Consider the following 16,159-nt stretch of genomic DNA (forward strand, 5'->3'; position numbering starts at 1 on the left):
CTCGAAACGTCGGGGACGTTTGAGGGTTTCAGTAATTTCAAGGTTTCCTATTTTGTCCCGAATTGGTTTCAGCCTCCGCGCTGACACGGACTTTAGGATACAACCTGTGTAATGATGATCAGTGCTCTGTTACAGGCGCTGGCGTCTGCAGTATAAATAAGGTTCCCAGTGGCTGCGGCATATTTTATTTCTACATTGAAGCACCGCTCCCTGGCTTTATAGAATGTGACCTTCATAACGATTTTATCTTTATACCCAGATGTGAAATAAAAAACAATTCACCCTAAATATCATTTCTAGCTTGGACAGGCCCAAATTATGGGTTTTGCAGCTGTGATTTATGTTTATAGTCTTACTTCAGGACACAAGTTGTCAAAGGGGCCAAATAATTTTTTGGGGTGTGACTGTGGACTTACGATTGGCACACCTCATTTTTACTTCTGTTAGTATGAAATATAATGATACATTAATCAAGTACTAAGCGATTAGTTATCTAGAAGAATCCTTATGAGATGCAAACGAAGAAATAAAAACTACTTCACACGGATGCCACACTCATTTTTAGTGCCAGGAAGACAAGGTGCAGGCTTTCAAAGGTAAGTCCTGCAGGGCAGCAGGCCAGCCTCACCCGGGTACCGCAAGCCAGCCCCACCCCGGTACCGCTAGTCACTTGAGTAGTAGAGCGGGAGGAGCCTAGAAGTTGGAACCTTACCCTCGCTGACGTTCGGGCCCTGTGTTAACCTTACCTGCGAGGCTGGGGCTGCAGCTCGCTCGTCGTGTTCTGCTGTTTCCTTGTGTGAAATGTCAGTAGCAGCGGCCGGGATGTTCTGAGGAAATCAGACCACAGAGGAGGTAGCATTTGTAGTGAGGGTCTGGTGAGTGACTGTGTAAGTTGAGGATACGCGCGGTGAAAACAGGGAAGGGATGATGTGGGTTTGTGGAGAACAGGCCTGGAGCTGGCGTCTGCGGCCCTAGCGCTTGCCTTCCTCGGATACGGCTCAGGACTTCCCCTGCTCACCCCGTACCCTCCCTCGTTCGTCACTGTTTTCCCCCGCAGCCCTCTTACCCTAGCCTGGGCTCCGAGGTCCACGGCACGACTGGTAGGAGAGACACCTTTGGGGCTTTTCTGTCGTCCTCACCTCTGGAACTGGTGCAGTTGCCTGAGTCACCTCGTTTCGTTTTACCCGGATGTTTAGGACCCTTCTGCACCTCCCCACCCGTTTCTGTCCCAAATTACTGCTAAAACACCTAGAGCAGATTGGAGCTCAGGAGGCAGAAAGGATCAGCGAGGTAGAAGGACGTCCAGTACTGGTGAATTTAGGGTGGAGTCGTGGGTGGCTGTAGGGTGCGTTTGCTCTGTCTCGAGGAATGGGTGTGCGTGGAGAGTGGAGAATCGCGACGCTCAGGTACCGGAGCAGCAGTCGGCAGCGCGCAGGGGGAGAGGCTCCAGCTTGGGCCCCGCGCGTCGGAAGCGGAAGCGCTGGCCTGTCCAGATGGAGACAGGGTCTTAGTCAAAGCGCTGTCCCGGGACTGGGATGGAGAGGGGCCCAGAAGCAGGTGGAAGGGGCTGTAACCCTCTCCCTTCCACGCTGGTGCCCCAGGGGCTGCACAGCCGCCTGGCTGCCCTTGCAGAGACACTGCTCACCGCATGGCAGGCACCCGAGAGGACTCCTGCTGCAGTGCTCTGGGGAGGACCTGGTTCTCTTGCCAAGAGCCAGGACGGCCTTCCGCTCTGACCCTTTTTCTGCATAGACCGTCGCACAGGTGTAGAAGGTTGGATGTGGCGAATGTGGGCTGAAGTGATAACTAGAGAGCCACGAGTTAGAGGAGAAACATGTCGGAATCACATTTTATATGACACTGCGTTGTTTCATTAGCGCGAACCGGTTCTGGTGGGAAGGCTCACAGCAGGCACCGCGGGGAACCAGCCCGCCAGGGTCTCCGGGTCAGGCAGGGCGGACCGGGGCTGGAGATGGCAGGAGAGCTGCCTGCGGGGAGAGCGTCACCCACCACTCCTTCGGGGGCCCCTGTGTGCGCTTTCACACTTAACCTTCCCTGCAGTTCCCCGTGGGACCGTGGTCAGCTTGTGTTGCGGAAGAGAAAAGAAGTGCTGGCGAGGCTGCGGGGGAGAGGAACCTGTTTGTGTTGTTGGTACTGAAACTAGAGCCGCTACGGAAATCAGTGTGGAGATCCCCAAACAACCAAAAGTAGAAACCCTGTGTGGCCCGGCTCTCTCCCTCCAAGTGTCTTCCCACCGGAGTTAAAGGCATCTTAGTCCCTGGCCAGCTCCACCGAAGTTGTGGTCTTCGCCTTGTGCTGCTTTATTGTCCTCTGCGATGTCCTCTCCTATGGTGCTGAGTCTGGGATGCAGATATTCCGGGAAAAAGCCAAAACTGTGACGGCGTGTTTGTTCATCATGCTTTCTCCTCTAGATGGCATATTAATCTACAAAAAGGAGTAAGTTTAAGGATTTCTATAGGAAAAATAAGTGTTAGAATAATGTCGAATTCCCTTTGTTTACTATGTTTTCCTTAAAATTAAAAGCATTTTCTGATTAACCTCTCATTTTAAAATAGAATAAAATATGATTTATGGCTATCTCAACTGAGTTGGTTGAGCTTGAACAACCTTTAGAACTACATTCACACGAAGTAATACTTTCCATTTTTACATTTGGTAGCAGAAATCTTTTTAAGATGATTTTACATAAAGATCAAATCTAGTGTGAAATTATTAGATCATCTTTATCTTATTTATGGCTCTCATTCTTAGCTCACCATACAGATTACTAAATTATGTTTATATTTTATAGGAAGCTGTGTTATTAAAATTGTGTTGTTGTTTTGAGGACAAGTTAATTTAAAACGCTATTTAAACTAGGGCCCGGAATTTAGTTTAGTGGTTCCGCTGCTTGCCTCACAAGGGTAAGGTCCTGAGTTTAAGCCCCAGCACCAAAAGAACAAACAAACAAAACACTATTAAAATTAATTTCCAGCATTGTTTATATCTTAGGGTGTATAAGCCACACATCCACACATCCACACCACACACCATACTCACTATACACATACCACACACATGCCACAATACACACACTGCACACATTCACAGGCCACACAATGTGCATTACACGCACACACCACACACAACGTTCTTTTTCCTTTATTGCTACATCAGAAACTTTAGGCAATTGATTTTGATGTTGTCTTAAAATTAAGGTCAGTGAAACATGACTGTAAATTTTTAAATTACTTTTTAAGGAATTTCTTTATTCCTTGAAATCAGGAACCAAAACATATTTTTAAATTTTTATTTAAAAATAATTTAATACTTAAGTGAAATAAATTATATTTTCTGAGTGCATTTTAACTGATTTGTATAGGTTGTTGTATTAAATTTTATAATTTCTATCTGTACTTTTCGAAATTCATTTATATAAAATATATTTAGTAACTTGTAATAGTAGGAGTTAAATATATTGCGTAGTTGTTAGATTTTTGATAAACCTTTTCTTTTTTTTTGGTTCTATTTATAAACATTTCAGAAGAATTCTTTATTGTGCATATGCTTTAAAAATATGGCCAATTTGAAGAGAAATTGATCTTGAGGATTTTTTCTAAACTGTTAGTGTTTTGGAGATCTTTTATGTGATGAGGTTACTCCCAGAGCTGCAGAGTTTTCACGTAAGTGGAAAGACTCCATCTGTCCTTTTGTTTCTGGCTTATTTCACTCAGCACGATGTCTTCAAGGTTTATTCATATTGTAGCTTGTATCAGAATTTCATTCCTTCTTTTCATTTTTCTTCTATTTATTTTCTTGCCTAATTGCTCTGGCTAGTTTTCTTTTGGATAAAGGTGGCAGAAGCAGGTGACCTGATATTGATATAAATGTTTATAATGTTTCATCATTGAGTATGATGTTTGCTGTAGATTTTTCATAACATTTCTATTATGTTAAGATAGTTTTCTACAATTCCTAGTTTTTTGAGTGTTTTTTAATGATGAAATGGTGTTGAATTTTGTCAAATGCTTTTTCTGTGTCAACCAAGATGATTGTGTGGTTTTTCCCTTCGTTGTGTTAATATGGTTTGTTATATCAATCAGATTTTATATGTTGAACCACTCATGAATCCCAGATGAAATGTAGCACTCAGTTGCTGAATTCAGTTCGCTAGTATTTTCCAAGGATTTTGGCATCACTGTTCATACAGGATGTGGGCTGCAGTTTTCTTTCCTTGCAGCGCCTTTGTCTGACTTCAGTATCAAAGTAAGGCTGGCCGTATAGTGTGAGTTGGGGGATATTTCCTTCTCTACTTTTTGGAAATACTTGATAATGACTAGTGGTAAATCTTCTTTGAATGTTTGGTAGAATTCACTGGTAAAATAATCTTTTCCATGGCTTTTTATTGTCAAATTTTTGTTACTCCTTCTCCAGTCTCCTTACTAAGTCTGCTCAGATTTTCATTGTGGTCTAATCTTAGAGTTTGTGCTGGTGGGAAAGGATCACAAAACCTGCTTTTATTCGAGGCTCAATTGTACTATTTATTGGGATGAACTATTGTTACAGAAATGTTCAGTCTGAGAGTACTGCTCATCAGAAGTTTCAGAATACCCAAATAAAATGATTTCAGCCTTTCAAGAAAGGATTTTTAAATTTTTTAAGCAATAAAGTCAAATATATATTAAATACTAGGAATATATACGATTATTGAAGACATAGAGGAAAAAGTGCTGGGAGTTAACTCATGTGTTTTCCCAGAATGAGGGCTTGAGAGTGGCAGAGAGCTTTGTAGGACTGCAGAGCATGACCGGTGGAAATGTGTGGGGATCTCAGCTTGTGTCATAGCTGGCTCTGTTCTGGGCATTTCTGTGTGTTTGGCAAAATGAGAAGCACCAGCTGAACTATATCATAAGCAGCTGAGAAGTTGCTGAGCCATCTTTGTTCTTGAGGTTTGGAGAGGCCTTTGCATGACTCTTCCAGGAGAGTCTGAGAGGAGAGCTTATGTGGGAGCAAATTTCCGAGAGTTCAGGAGTCAGGCACGATGGATTGGCTCAGTAATAAAACCTCCATCCACCAGGCAGGCAGTTGTAAGTATCACTTGGCATGGCCAGCGGCTGACCGGTACAACAGCAGAGGAGTGCCTCGTGGGGCACCTAGGTGCCACAGCAGAGGAAGGCACCTACTATGCTTCCTTTTTCCAGAGAAGGATGTTATTGGACCCAGCTAGCCATACTAGGTTATAAAAACTTAAACATGTCGCCATCAGTTGTATCTAACTTGGGCATTTTTGTATGTTATCAACAAAATGTCATCAGCCTAGATGGATTTCAGTGACATATCAGCTGCTCCACAGACTTAAGAAAAAATAGCCAGAACACATTTCTAAAAGTTCTTCCCACTTTTGTGTCTCTTCTTTTTACTGCCATCTTTTTCACTTAGAATGTCCTGAGCATTTTATCAGGTTTATTCCTCTATCGGTCAGTTTTACTGGGGGCACAATGCCTGATATCCATAATTTAAAGGGGTAAGTGGTTTATTAACTCACAATGTCAGGGGAGTCAGTCCATGGGCTTCTGGCTCCCAGGCAGGCAAATCATGATGGAAGGGCATATGGTGGAGCAAAGATGCTTAATTCATGGAGGTCTGAAACAGAACAAAAGAAAGACATAAAAAAGGAAGGGGCCAGGCGCCATGGTACTACTCAAAAGACACACCTCTACAATGCACCCAGACACATCAGGATGTGTGCTTTAATCTCCTGGGCAGCTCCCAAGCTAATCAAGTTGACACATTAAGCTTAACCCCCAATATTCTACCCGTTGTCAACTTGACCTCAAATACATCTCTTCAAATCCTGCTTAATCTCCCAATGTACTAACAGGTCCATAATTCACCTAACGTACATGATATAGCTGTCGTGTATACAACTGAAAGTGCAGCCATCCTTTCCAAAAGTATCAACAGTCCAGATGTTGCTAAAAGTCCAACTCAAAGTCTCCTTAGAGACGTAAGGCAAACTTTTAGTGTGAAGCATGTAAGAATAAAAAACAAATTACATGATCCTAAGGTCCAGTGGCTCAAAGTAATCATTTCCATTCCAAGAGTAGGGGGATAGAAAAGAATTGGAGTAAAGTAATCCTGTAGCCCCATATCCAGCATCCAGGGCACATGGCCATAAAATGTGAGTTCTGGAGGGTTTGGGCAGCCCCACTCCCATGGCCTTCTTGGTTGTAGCCCACTTGGCTACTTTCTTGGATTGGCTCTGCTTACCACCAGCAGCTTTCCTTGGCAGCCACTTTCTACATCACAGGCATCTTCAACCTCTCAGGGCTACCATTTTGCTTTCGACTTTATGCACTGCTGCCTCAGCGGATCCTTCCTGGTCTCCCAGGCCTTCTTTGAAATCTGGGTAGAAACCTCCCTGACCACATAACTCTTGCACTCTGCATCCCTTAAAACCAGCCTAACGTGGATGTCTAAGTCTGCTGTGAGCAGGAGCAGTAGGCAGGGCCCCTTGGACCATGGTGTCAGCAGCATAGGAGTGCCTGGATGGTGAGCATGTGTGGTGAAGTGAATCCTGGAAAAACAATCCTCTAGGAGGCCCTTCTTGAGCAGGACTCTAGGGACTCTCTTCAGAAATGAAGCGTTGATACTTTGCACCTTTAAACCCATGACGTGTGGGTTCTTGCTGATTTCTGAGACATCCTCAAGGGATCTTCTTGTTCTTACACAGGATACTTGATCCTTTTTAATGCAGGTAATGTCTTTGGCATGTACACCTCCTTTAGTCCCAACTTTACACATGTAAGTTTTTCAAACTTTTCTGCTCTGCTCAACCCTGAATCTCACTATAAATCTGGCTAAAAGCAGCTAGCAGTACCCATGCCAAATCTAAATGTTGGGTTATCTTGAAAATTTCTTCATCGGATTAATCAGTTTACTGTCCTTAGTATTACTTGCCTGCAAAGTCTCAGGACATGGATAAAACATAGATAAACTTTCTGCTAGGACATAACACACATGGCCTCTAGTCCACCTGCCAGTGGAGTACTTGTTCCCAGCTGTAATCTCCTGAGCCCATCCTTTACTGTATGCATTTTTATCAGTATTCTGGTCTTCTCAGCTCCCACTAGACCCAGCCATCAGGCTCTGCTTACAACATTCTAAAACTTTTCTAGCCACCATCTCTAAACCTTTCTGAACTACTCCTGTAAACCATTTCTAAAGGCTTCTAAACCATGCGGTCAGGTACAGTCACAGCAATGACTGCAGTCTTGATACCAGTTTTCTGTATTAGCTTTCCTGTTGCTGGGCCACAATATCTGACACCCACAACTTAAAAGATTAGAGATTTACTTTAACTCATGGTTTCAGGGGATTCAGTACTTGGTCAGCGGGTCCTAGTATAATGGTAGAAGGGCATAGGGGAGCAATGATGCTTAGTTTTTGGAGGCTAGGAAGCAGAGCAGAAGACTAGACCAGATATAGTAACCAAAGATATTCCTTCGAGATTAACCCAGACACACTCTGAAGTGTACTTCAATCTCCCAGGTGGCTCCCAAGCCAGTCAAGTGGATGCAACTAACTTAACCCCCAAAACATTCTTTATATTTCTTACTCTTGAATCAGGAGGCAGATCCCATCAGAAGTTTCTAAGTTAGTATATGACCTTCTTAAAAAGGAAGAAAAAAGGAGAGAGAGGAAAACGTAGCTAATTGGATGGTTATTATGTGAAATCCTAATTGTTTGTAATGTGAATTCCTCATACTCACACATCCCCCCCCATCATTATATATTTCTTTTGTGCTACTAGGGAATGAACTCAAGGCCTCTGCATTGATTCATAGTCCCAGCCTTTTTATTTTTGAGACAGAGTCTCAATAAAGTGCTCAGGCTGGACTCTATCTTTTAATCCTCTTGTCTCGGCCTTCCAAAGCTGTGGTATTACAGGTGTGTGCCAGGATGCCTGGCTTCCTTTTCTTAAAGTGGCTCTGACTCTACTAGTCACAGTTTAAAAGTTCAACCACAAGGAATATAGTTATAAATAATACATCAATACCATTAGTTTCTTATTTAAAAATGTATTGTAAAGAACATAATAGGAAACTAATTTCCTTATGATGCTGTTCTCTCAATTTGCTTTTCCACATTTCCTTTTCTACACTTTTTTCCCCCCTGTGTACCGGGGATCGAACTCAGGACCTTGCACTCGCAAGGCAGGTGCGTTGCCACTGAGCTAAATCCCCAGCCCTAAATATAAACTGCCTCCTCTCTTTCTTTTTTCTTTCTTTTGGTCCTGGGTATCGAACTTGGGTCCTTGTGCATGCAAGGCAGGCAGCAGCACCACTGAGCTAAATCCCTGGCCCTTTTCTACACTTTTTATGTGGCACAGACTGTGCATGCACAGTATGTATTTTCCGAACTTTTTCCTAACAATGATACATTAGTTAAATTGTTTAGAAGTTAATGTCAGAAGGACATGGCCTTTCTATTCCATGCATGGGTAGATATTAATTGTGATTTGAGTTTTGAGAATCAAAAGAAGAGACCTGGCTGAATACACTTTTATTAGGCAACAGGGCTAAACCATAAGTTACATTAAAAATATACAGTAACTATAAAGGTGAATGTTGCACTAATACAGATCTTCCTGCTTCATATTGAATAAGTACTGAGCCATTGTCAGTTTTTGGTGAAATGAAATTGAGGTTCTATGTATTTCCATTTTTAAAATCTGAACAATCTCTCATCTAAGCAATTTTGATGTGGAACTTTCTGTTTTGAGACTTCCTGCCTTTGAGAAATAAATCACATTGAAATTTCTGATGTGTGAGTCAAAAAGTACCTTGAAAAGCTAAGAGGTATGTTAATGCCGTGGCATATCTCTCATTTTGCTTGAAATATACTCATAGTTTTGTAGATAATTTGGTCATAGTTAAGTCTCAGAGATGTTGAGTAATACTATCAACCCAAAATAAAATAATTTAAATGGATTTTGAGGATTAGTAAGACAGTTATTCAATATCTTGATAGTCATAAAGAAGACATTTTGCTTTTTATAATTTAAATAGTGTTTTAGTCATTGTTATTTTAGTAGTTAAGTTAAAACACTGGATTTTGGTCATTGCTAATTTTGAAAATGCTTATTTAAGTTTAAATTGAATTAAACATCAGCTGTCTGTAAGGAAATTATATTCTTGAACTTTTTTATAATTTTGTAATGATTTGTTGTTGTTGTTGTTGTTGTTGACTTTGAGACAGGGTCTCACCAGTAGTTCAGGCTGGCCTTGAACTCACAGCAACCCTCCTTTCTCAGCCTCTTATGTGCTGGGATACAGCTGTGCGCCACCGTACCCAGCTTCTAATTTCATAAGGAATAATCTGTGTGTGTGCGTGTGTGTGTGTGTGCATGTGCATCAGGAAGTATTGAGCCCATAGCCTTCTCCATGCTAAACACATACTTTTCTGGGGGCTATACTCTTAATCTCACACTGAATAGCTTTTAAAAGTGATGGATTAATTTATTTTGGAACTCTAAAAATCTGTATTTTTACACTGATAAGTGAATTATAGTTTTGTAAATAACAATAGCTTATTGATTATATTGGAAAACTGTTGTTTACATTCATTCTTTTTGTATATTCTTTTAAATAGGTTTTTATTTTAAGGTAATGCAAGTAGATATTAATAAAGAAAATAAAATCTTTTCCATAAAAAGCAAAATTCCATAACAAAATAGAAAATAACAATGATTGATATACTGTGATATATTGATATACATGATCTTAAAAGAATGGCCAAAATGTTCCTCAGAGTACAAGCCACAGACCAAAAAAAAAAAAAAATTCTTAGACAAAACAAGCAAATAAAAAGATAAAACTCTCTTTTCAATGCACATAAAGGAGTTAGTGGTATAAATTCTTTTAATCTCCACACCAACTCAGGACAGTTACTGCTCCTGCTCAGAGTTTGCGACTAAGGTATCTGGGCTACTTTTCTGCAGGGCTGCAGCAGGTGTGAGAGAGCCAGACACGTGCAGGGGGTTAGGCACCGACCCCTCCGCTCCAGGACTTGAGCACTGTGTTTCTGTGTAACTCTCAGGCCCAAATTCTTTATGTTGCTTTTATTGGGTAATTAATGCATGTTCACCACAGGCAGGTGAGAAGTTCCATGTAAATATAAAGAATAATTACTCATTTCATAAGGAGAACACATGGAACCTTTTCTACTTTCACAGACATTTTTCTTTGCATATGTATTTTTAATTAAATAGGTTTCTGCTTTATAGAGCATGTCGCAATCTGCTTTTGTTCATTCAGCAATACAATTTCCATGATAACGTCTATTTCAATAACATGAAATATACAAACTGTACAATATATTACAGTACGAGTTCACCATATTTAGTAATTTCCAACCACTGCCATTTAGTCTCCGCCTGGCTTCTTCCTGTGAACTGTTTTCCTTGCTGCCACCCTTCCTGGCGCTGTGACTTGAACTTCCCAGCTGAGAGAGGCTCTTTCCATTCTGTGTTTTCATAGCAGCCCCGGCGGCCTCTGTGGTGCTCGTGTTTATACTGTGCTGTAGGAGTCCCAGGTCCCATGGGTTTATGAGGTTACACTGACCCAAAATGATATTAAAATATTTAACAACCTGTATGACGGTTTAAGTCAATATATGGATCAAGAATAAGACTTGAACAATGCATGTTATTTTTATTCTCTAAATAAGTTTAGGGTTTGCCTGTTATAAAACAAATCACCGACAAGTATAAGTTGTAGGAAAAACTATCAATCATTTTTATTTTAAAATAATTCAAGTGTTTTTAGAAATGACCGATGCAGTCTTATATCTGCTACTGTTAGCCAAGTGTAAGTTTTTTGAGCCATGATTTGGCATTGGAAACTGTCTCAAACTCTTCCACTGATTTTCCCATTTAATTTATGGTTATTAGTTTACTTATAGTCTCAATAATCAGAAACTGTACCTTAACGTTAATGACAATATTGATCCCGATACAGAATCCTTTATTAGTATCTTAGTTACGTTTCTTGTTGCTGAGTCAAAATAGCAGACACCCAGAGTTAAAGAAGGAAAGGTTTATTTGCCTTGCAGTTTGGAGAGGTTTCAGTCCATCGCTGGCTGGGCCCAAGGCACGTGGCCTGGCAGGGAAGAAACAGTCATGACAGATAAAGAGTAGAAGCAGCACAGGACCCAGACTGTGTCTTTCCGCTCCTTTTATCTTATCCGTGCTCCTTGGGGCAGGGGGCGCTCACACACTTGATTCTGGTGACCTCAGGCCTAGCGTTGTACCCAGAGTCAATTCCAGCCTCACACGCTGTAGGTCCAGCCGCCTCTGAAAAAGCCCCACCTGTGACCGTGTGAGGCTTTGGGGGACCTCTAGACACAGCCACAATTAGCTTGTGCTGAACGAACTAAACAAAAATTAAATTTGGACTGCATAACCACGACAGATATTTGCTGTCTCTAGTACCATCTAATGTGCAAGATAACGCTTTGGTAATGGCACAGTGAATAAGGATACACGAATAGATGTATGTGTGAAAGGGACAGAGACCAAGACACAAGAGAAAAATAAAGGGAAAAGTGGAGCTCGTGGGCGCTGATGGTGAGCTGGCCAGGTTTGAATCTTGGCTCTGCCGTCTTCCTCCGTGTGCCAGTGTTTTGCTGTCCGGGACACGGCAGATGATAACACGGTATCCAAACAGGTGATGTTCTCCTGTAACACTGGTGAGCGTTGAAGATCCACAGGGTTAGCTCTTTTTTAGCAGTAAAACCGATAATATTCCGCTGGTGTTGGCTCGGTATTCAATGAGCTAGTGAACCTCAGAGCATTAAACAGGGGTTCCCCACCCAGGGCCTCTCTTTAGCCTCCAGTCGCTGGACCTCTGTGGTCTGTTCTGTGTGGAATGCCTGCGGGAACCTGTGGCCTCTTCCACTGTTCCTGTAGAGCCCCTAGTTGCCTTAGGAAGCGGTAGGAAATGCGGGCAGGGTGCAGGAGTCTGCAGTGGGGTAGGTCAGAGGGGCCTCGCCCATGCTGAGGCTCTTTCCGTGTTCTGTGGGAACGTGTAAGACTAGTGCCCAGATGCTGGTGGGTGCCAGTGACAGAGGGAAAGTATAACTCCCGACCTGTTAGCCGTCAAATGTGCTGAGTGTTTGCGGTCTCACAGTGGAGGAATGAAGTCGTGAACCGAAGGAGAAAATTATTGGAAAAAGAAGAATAGCTCCTGCATTTTGGCCACCGCAGCGCTTTGTCAGGGGTCATTTATACAGCAAAGTCACAATGTGGGTACAATGTAGGTCAAACTACAGTCCACCTACAGCGTTGCAAGTATAATCGCTCAGCTAATATTGATCCAGCAGGGAAATGAGTCACGGAGGAAGGGTACTGGAAAGATCAAATTGTTCTTAAAGGGAGGGGAGCGTGGGTCCAGGTGCTGGTCAGCCGCCCATGTCTGATGCCTGTCTGGGCCCCTGGACCAGGTAGTGCTCCTGCTGTGTAATCCCCAGTTGCTCTTTTTCTCACAGGCCTGGCTATTGCTTCTGCATCCCGAGGCCTGGCTATCTTCGGATTGCACCAGCCACAATGCTGATGCATTTGTTCTTTTGTGCTGACTTCCTTGAGGGCCCAGTCCCACTTTGACTGGGTAGTAATATCTAACTTTGCAGTCTGTAATACCAAGGCGGCCTCTCTGCAGGCTCCAGTGGAGGTCTGCTGCGTGTGTGTGTGTGTGTGTGTGTGTGTGTGTGTGTGTGTGTTGGGACCTGTGTACACTACAGATGTCCTGGTGTAACGACTGACCTGTTTAACAACTGTGTGGCTTTAGGGCCAAGGCCCACTCAGACTTTAGACCCATCTTTTTCTTGGTGCAGCTCTGTACGTCTTACTCAGAGAGGCTCAGTGTCTTTTTTTTGTCCAGGACACCTTGTTTTACAATTTGTAAGTTTAGCTGATTATTCTGTATAGTACAGCGCTGTAGTTTTATGTTCTGTTACTCATTGCTGTACTACATGTAAAAGTTATGCAGATAAGAGCTAAGTCATCAAATTGGGGTTTCCTCTGGCCATTTCTTTATTCTGAATATTGTAACGCATTCATTCAGCGACAGAGTCATTTAACAACCTAGCCCAAGAATACAACTCTTGATTAGGCTCCAAATGGTGCCGAAGAAGGTTTCCGAGGGAGGAGACTGAAGCTCTTTTTGTATGGTGTGTTACTGGGTGGCCTGCTTCTACGGGAGGCTGCCAAGTAAACATGACGGGGTTCTGGCTTGCTCGCCTCTCCTTCCAGAGTTGGATTCCAGGTTCTTCTCATCTCGAACGAAAAACTGAACAAAACGAGGGAAAAGTGCAGCCAAATTTATTCTTGAAAGTAGAAGTGAAGAGTAGGGGAGCAACTGGCTCTACAGAGTGAACTTGGGCCGCATAAATAGAACAGAATACAGGTTAAGGGCAGGAGCTGCTTTGTCCTGTGTCCCTGTCGTGGTCTCTGACTGTCAGTGTTATGCATATCTTACACCTTGTTTTACTTTACACGTTAGACATCTGTGAACAACAGGATAGATATTTATTATTCATGTCACCTTCCATCCTGTACACTTACTTCCTTTAGGAAAGATTATTTTTGGCAGGAAGAGGTATGTTATAGGTGTTCACCTCATTTACTAACAATCAAACCTAAATAAGCGGCCGGCTCAGGGCTGACATTCAGCCACACTGAGATAGAAGATTGGGGCATCACAAAAGCTGGCTGGGAAAATAGATGTGACCCGCTGACTACAAGATCCTGGACACACGCGCAAAACAGTCCCTGACGCCCGTGTGCGGGCTTCGCTGAGAACTCCAGCAGGCTTCGGTAGGCGACCTAGACCTGAGTCAGCCTGAGGTGGGGGAATCGCAGCCCACTCTCAGGACCCGGGTGTAGACGTCCTTGAGTGTTTCCTAGAGATTTGGCTGGCGTAAAAGAAAGGCAGCCCTGAGGGGCCGGTGCTTTCCGCAAGGGCCCATGCTTGTTTCCCGGACCCCGCTTGTTCTTGTATCTTTGGTCTGACCCCTTTTTCTACTTACTGTCGAGTATCTGAAGCTCCATTATGAATTTAAATAATGTTTTGAGAGCCTTTAAAATTTTTGCTTTTCTTTTGATCCCCTTCCCATTTGAGGGATCAGGAGATGGAGGGATGGGAGGGAGAGAGGATGAAAGAGGAATTAAGCGCAGTAATGTACAAGGAGTATAAACATTGTGCGCTGCAAACGTACTGATAAAAATAAATGATTTAAAACTTTCGCTTAGGTGTTTTCCTTCTATTTAAGCCTTTGCTAGCCTCTGTCCTTTTATGGAAAGCTTTCTTGCTTGCGACAAATCATTTGAGTCAAAGCAGTAGAAATCTTTTGTTTCGGTTTCAGATCTTATTAGGGTTTCTTCCAGCAAATGCGATAGCTTTATTCTTTCTGCATTGAATAGCTTTGATGGTGAAGACATCTTGCTGGTTAGACATTTTTCTTCTAAGGATAAAGGTATCTTGAAATTCCTGACTTGGAATTTCCAGGAAATGATTCTTGTGATAAAGTATATCTTCTTATTTAACACTGGTAAGCTTTTTCCATTATTTTTATTTTTTAAAACTAGCTTTTGATGGCCGGCGATTTGGCTCAGTGTTTCCTCTGTCTGCCTCGCAAGTGCAAGGGCCTGAGTCCGACCCCCGCAAAAAACAAAACAAGCAAAACAAAACAAAACTAGCTTTTGAGTTGTTCTTGTTCATTTAAAAGTTTCTAATATGGCGAAAAATGTGAAAGTTAATTTTCTCTGTGTAAATCAGTCGGCAAAATATTTCCCCAGTGAGTCATAAAGCTTTGTCAAACTAAGATATATTTAATCAGAATAGTGCTAAATACAGAGTAAATGTTTTTTTCTGAATTAATTATATTTCTATAAAAACATTAGATGCTTTGATTGTAGTTAATTTGGAGTTCATTTATTGAATACTCCGTAATGTCACACACTTAAAAGTTTATAACTTTAGTATGCTTTAAGGAATGAAATAGTATTTCTTTTTTCCCTTTTCTTTCTTCTTTTGCATTCAGATATGATGAACTTTAAAAAGAGAATAATCCTACCAACATTTTTGAAGAACTGCCCTGTCCTCCGAGATGAAGCCTTTGATAAAATCTTTCTGTAGTAATTGGAAAGATATGTGAATAAATAAGGAGGCAGAAGGATAAAGGGAGGCTGGAGCTGATCACCGCGTTACATCATGTGTTGAAATACCACACTGAACTCCATTAATATATATAATGAATACATGTTAATAAAAATAAAATCGTTTAAATATCCATATATATTCAGATGGAGCAAGAAAAACAATATGAAATTGCTGTTGTGACTATAAAAGTATTCATATTCTTTAAAATAGGAAATTTTTGTTATGCATATTAAAAGTTATATCTAAAAATATTTTATCAAGTGAAACATTTGATAAGTACATCTTCCTGTAGTTTGGTGAAGAGTAGCATTTTGAGGTATCATTTTGGAGGTCTGCTTAATACATAGTAGACTCTGGGTATGAAATAATAGTAAAATCCTAGTATTAAAAAACTAGATTTTTTAAGTCTCAGAAAATATTTTGTATTATTCATTTCTCTTCTAGGTAGAAATTTTTTGTGACTTCAGAACTTCTAAATCTTTAGGAAATTATTGATTTTTATTAATTCTCCAGTGTGTAGCAAATTCTATTATACATAAATTTGCCCTGGGAAAATGTATATTTATATCTTAACTTGAAAATATAAATTATGTAGTATAAAGAAAATTGATTTATGATCATTGCTAACATATTGAACAGACTTTCCACTGTTAAAAAACAAGTTGAGTTACATTTTACAGATAATATTTAATCATTTCACATGTGCAGTTCAGTGAACTGCCATCGCGTGTTGTCTGGAGCGCTACCACTCGCTGAGCAGATGCTCACGCCATGCGGTTACCGCCAACTCCTGCTCACACATCGCTTCCCAGACCTGCCTGCTCGGGACGGTTCACCTAACATAAGACAGCACCGTTTGTGAGTCAGCAGCTGATGTAGCAGTTGGTTCCTTTTTGTTACTGACTTGTATTCTGAATGGGAAAACCACATACTGCCTG

General features: G+C 41.7%; 1 protein-coding gene and 1 long non-coding RNA gene across 9 annotated transcripts in view; both read left to right on the forward strand.

The window, feature by feature from the left end:
* The window catches only part of Syt14 (synaptotagmin 14), a 160,753-nt gene that overhangs the window by 38,726 nt on the left and 105,868 nt on the right, over positions 1 to 16,159 (forward strand). The window lies entirely within an intron of this gene.
* On the forward strand, positions 753 to 15,468 carry LOC104854586. Its single transcript, XR_778175.2, has 3 exons — positions 753 to 875; positions 2,062 to 2,457; positions 15,103 to 15,468. It is a non-coding gene; the product is annotated as an uncharacterized LOC104854586 (long non-coding RNA).

This window comes from Fukomys damarensis, unplaced genomic scaffold (genome assembly GCF_012274545.1).
Source record: "Fukomys damarensis isolate Sample0158 unplaced genomic scaffold, DMR_v1.0_HiC HiC_scaffold_11, whole genome shotgun sequence".
Classification (NCBI taxonomy): Eukaryota; Metazoa; Chordata; class Mammalia; order Rodentia; family Bathyergidae; genus Fukomys; species Fukomys damarensis.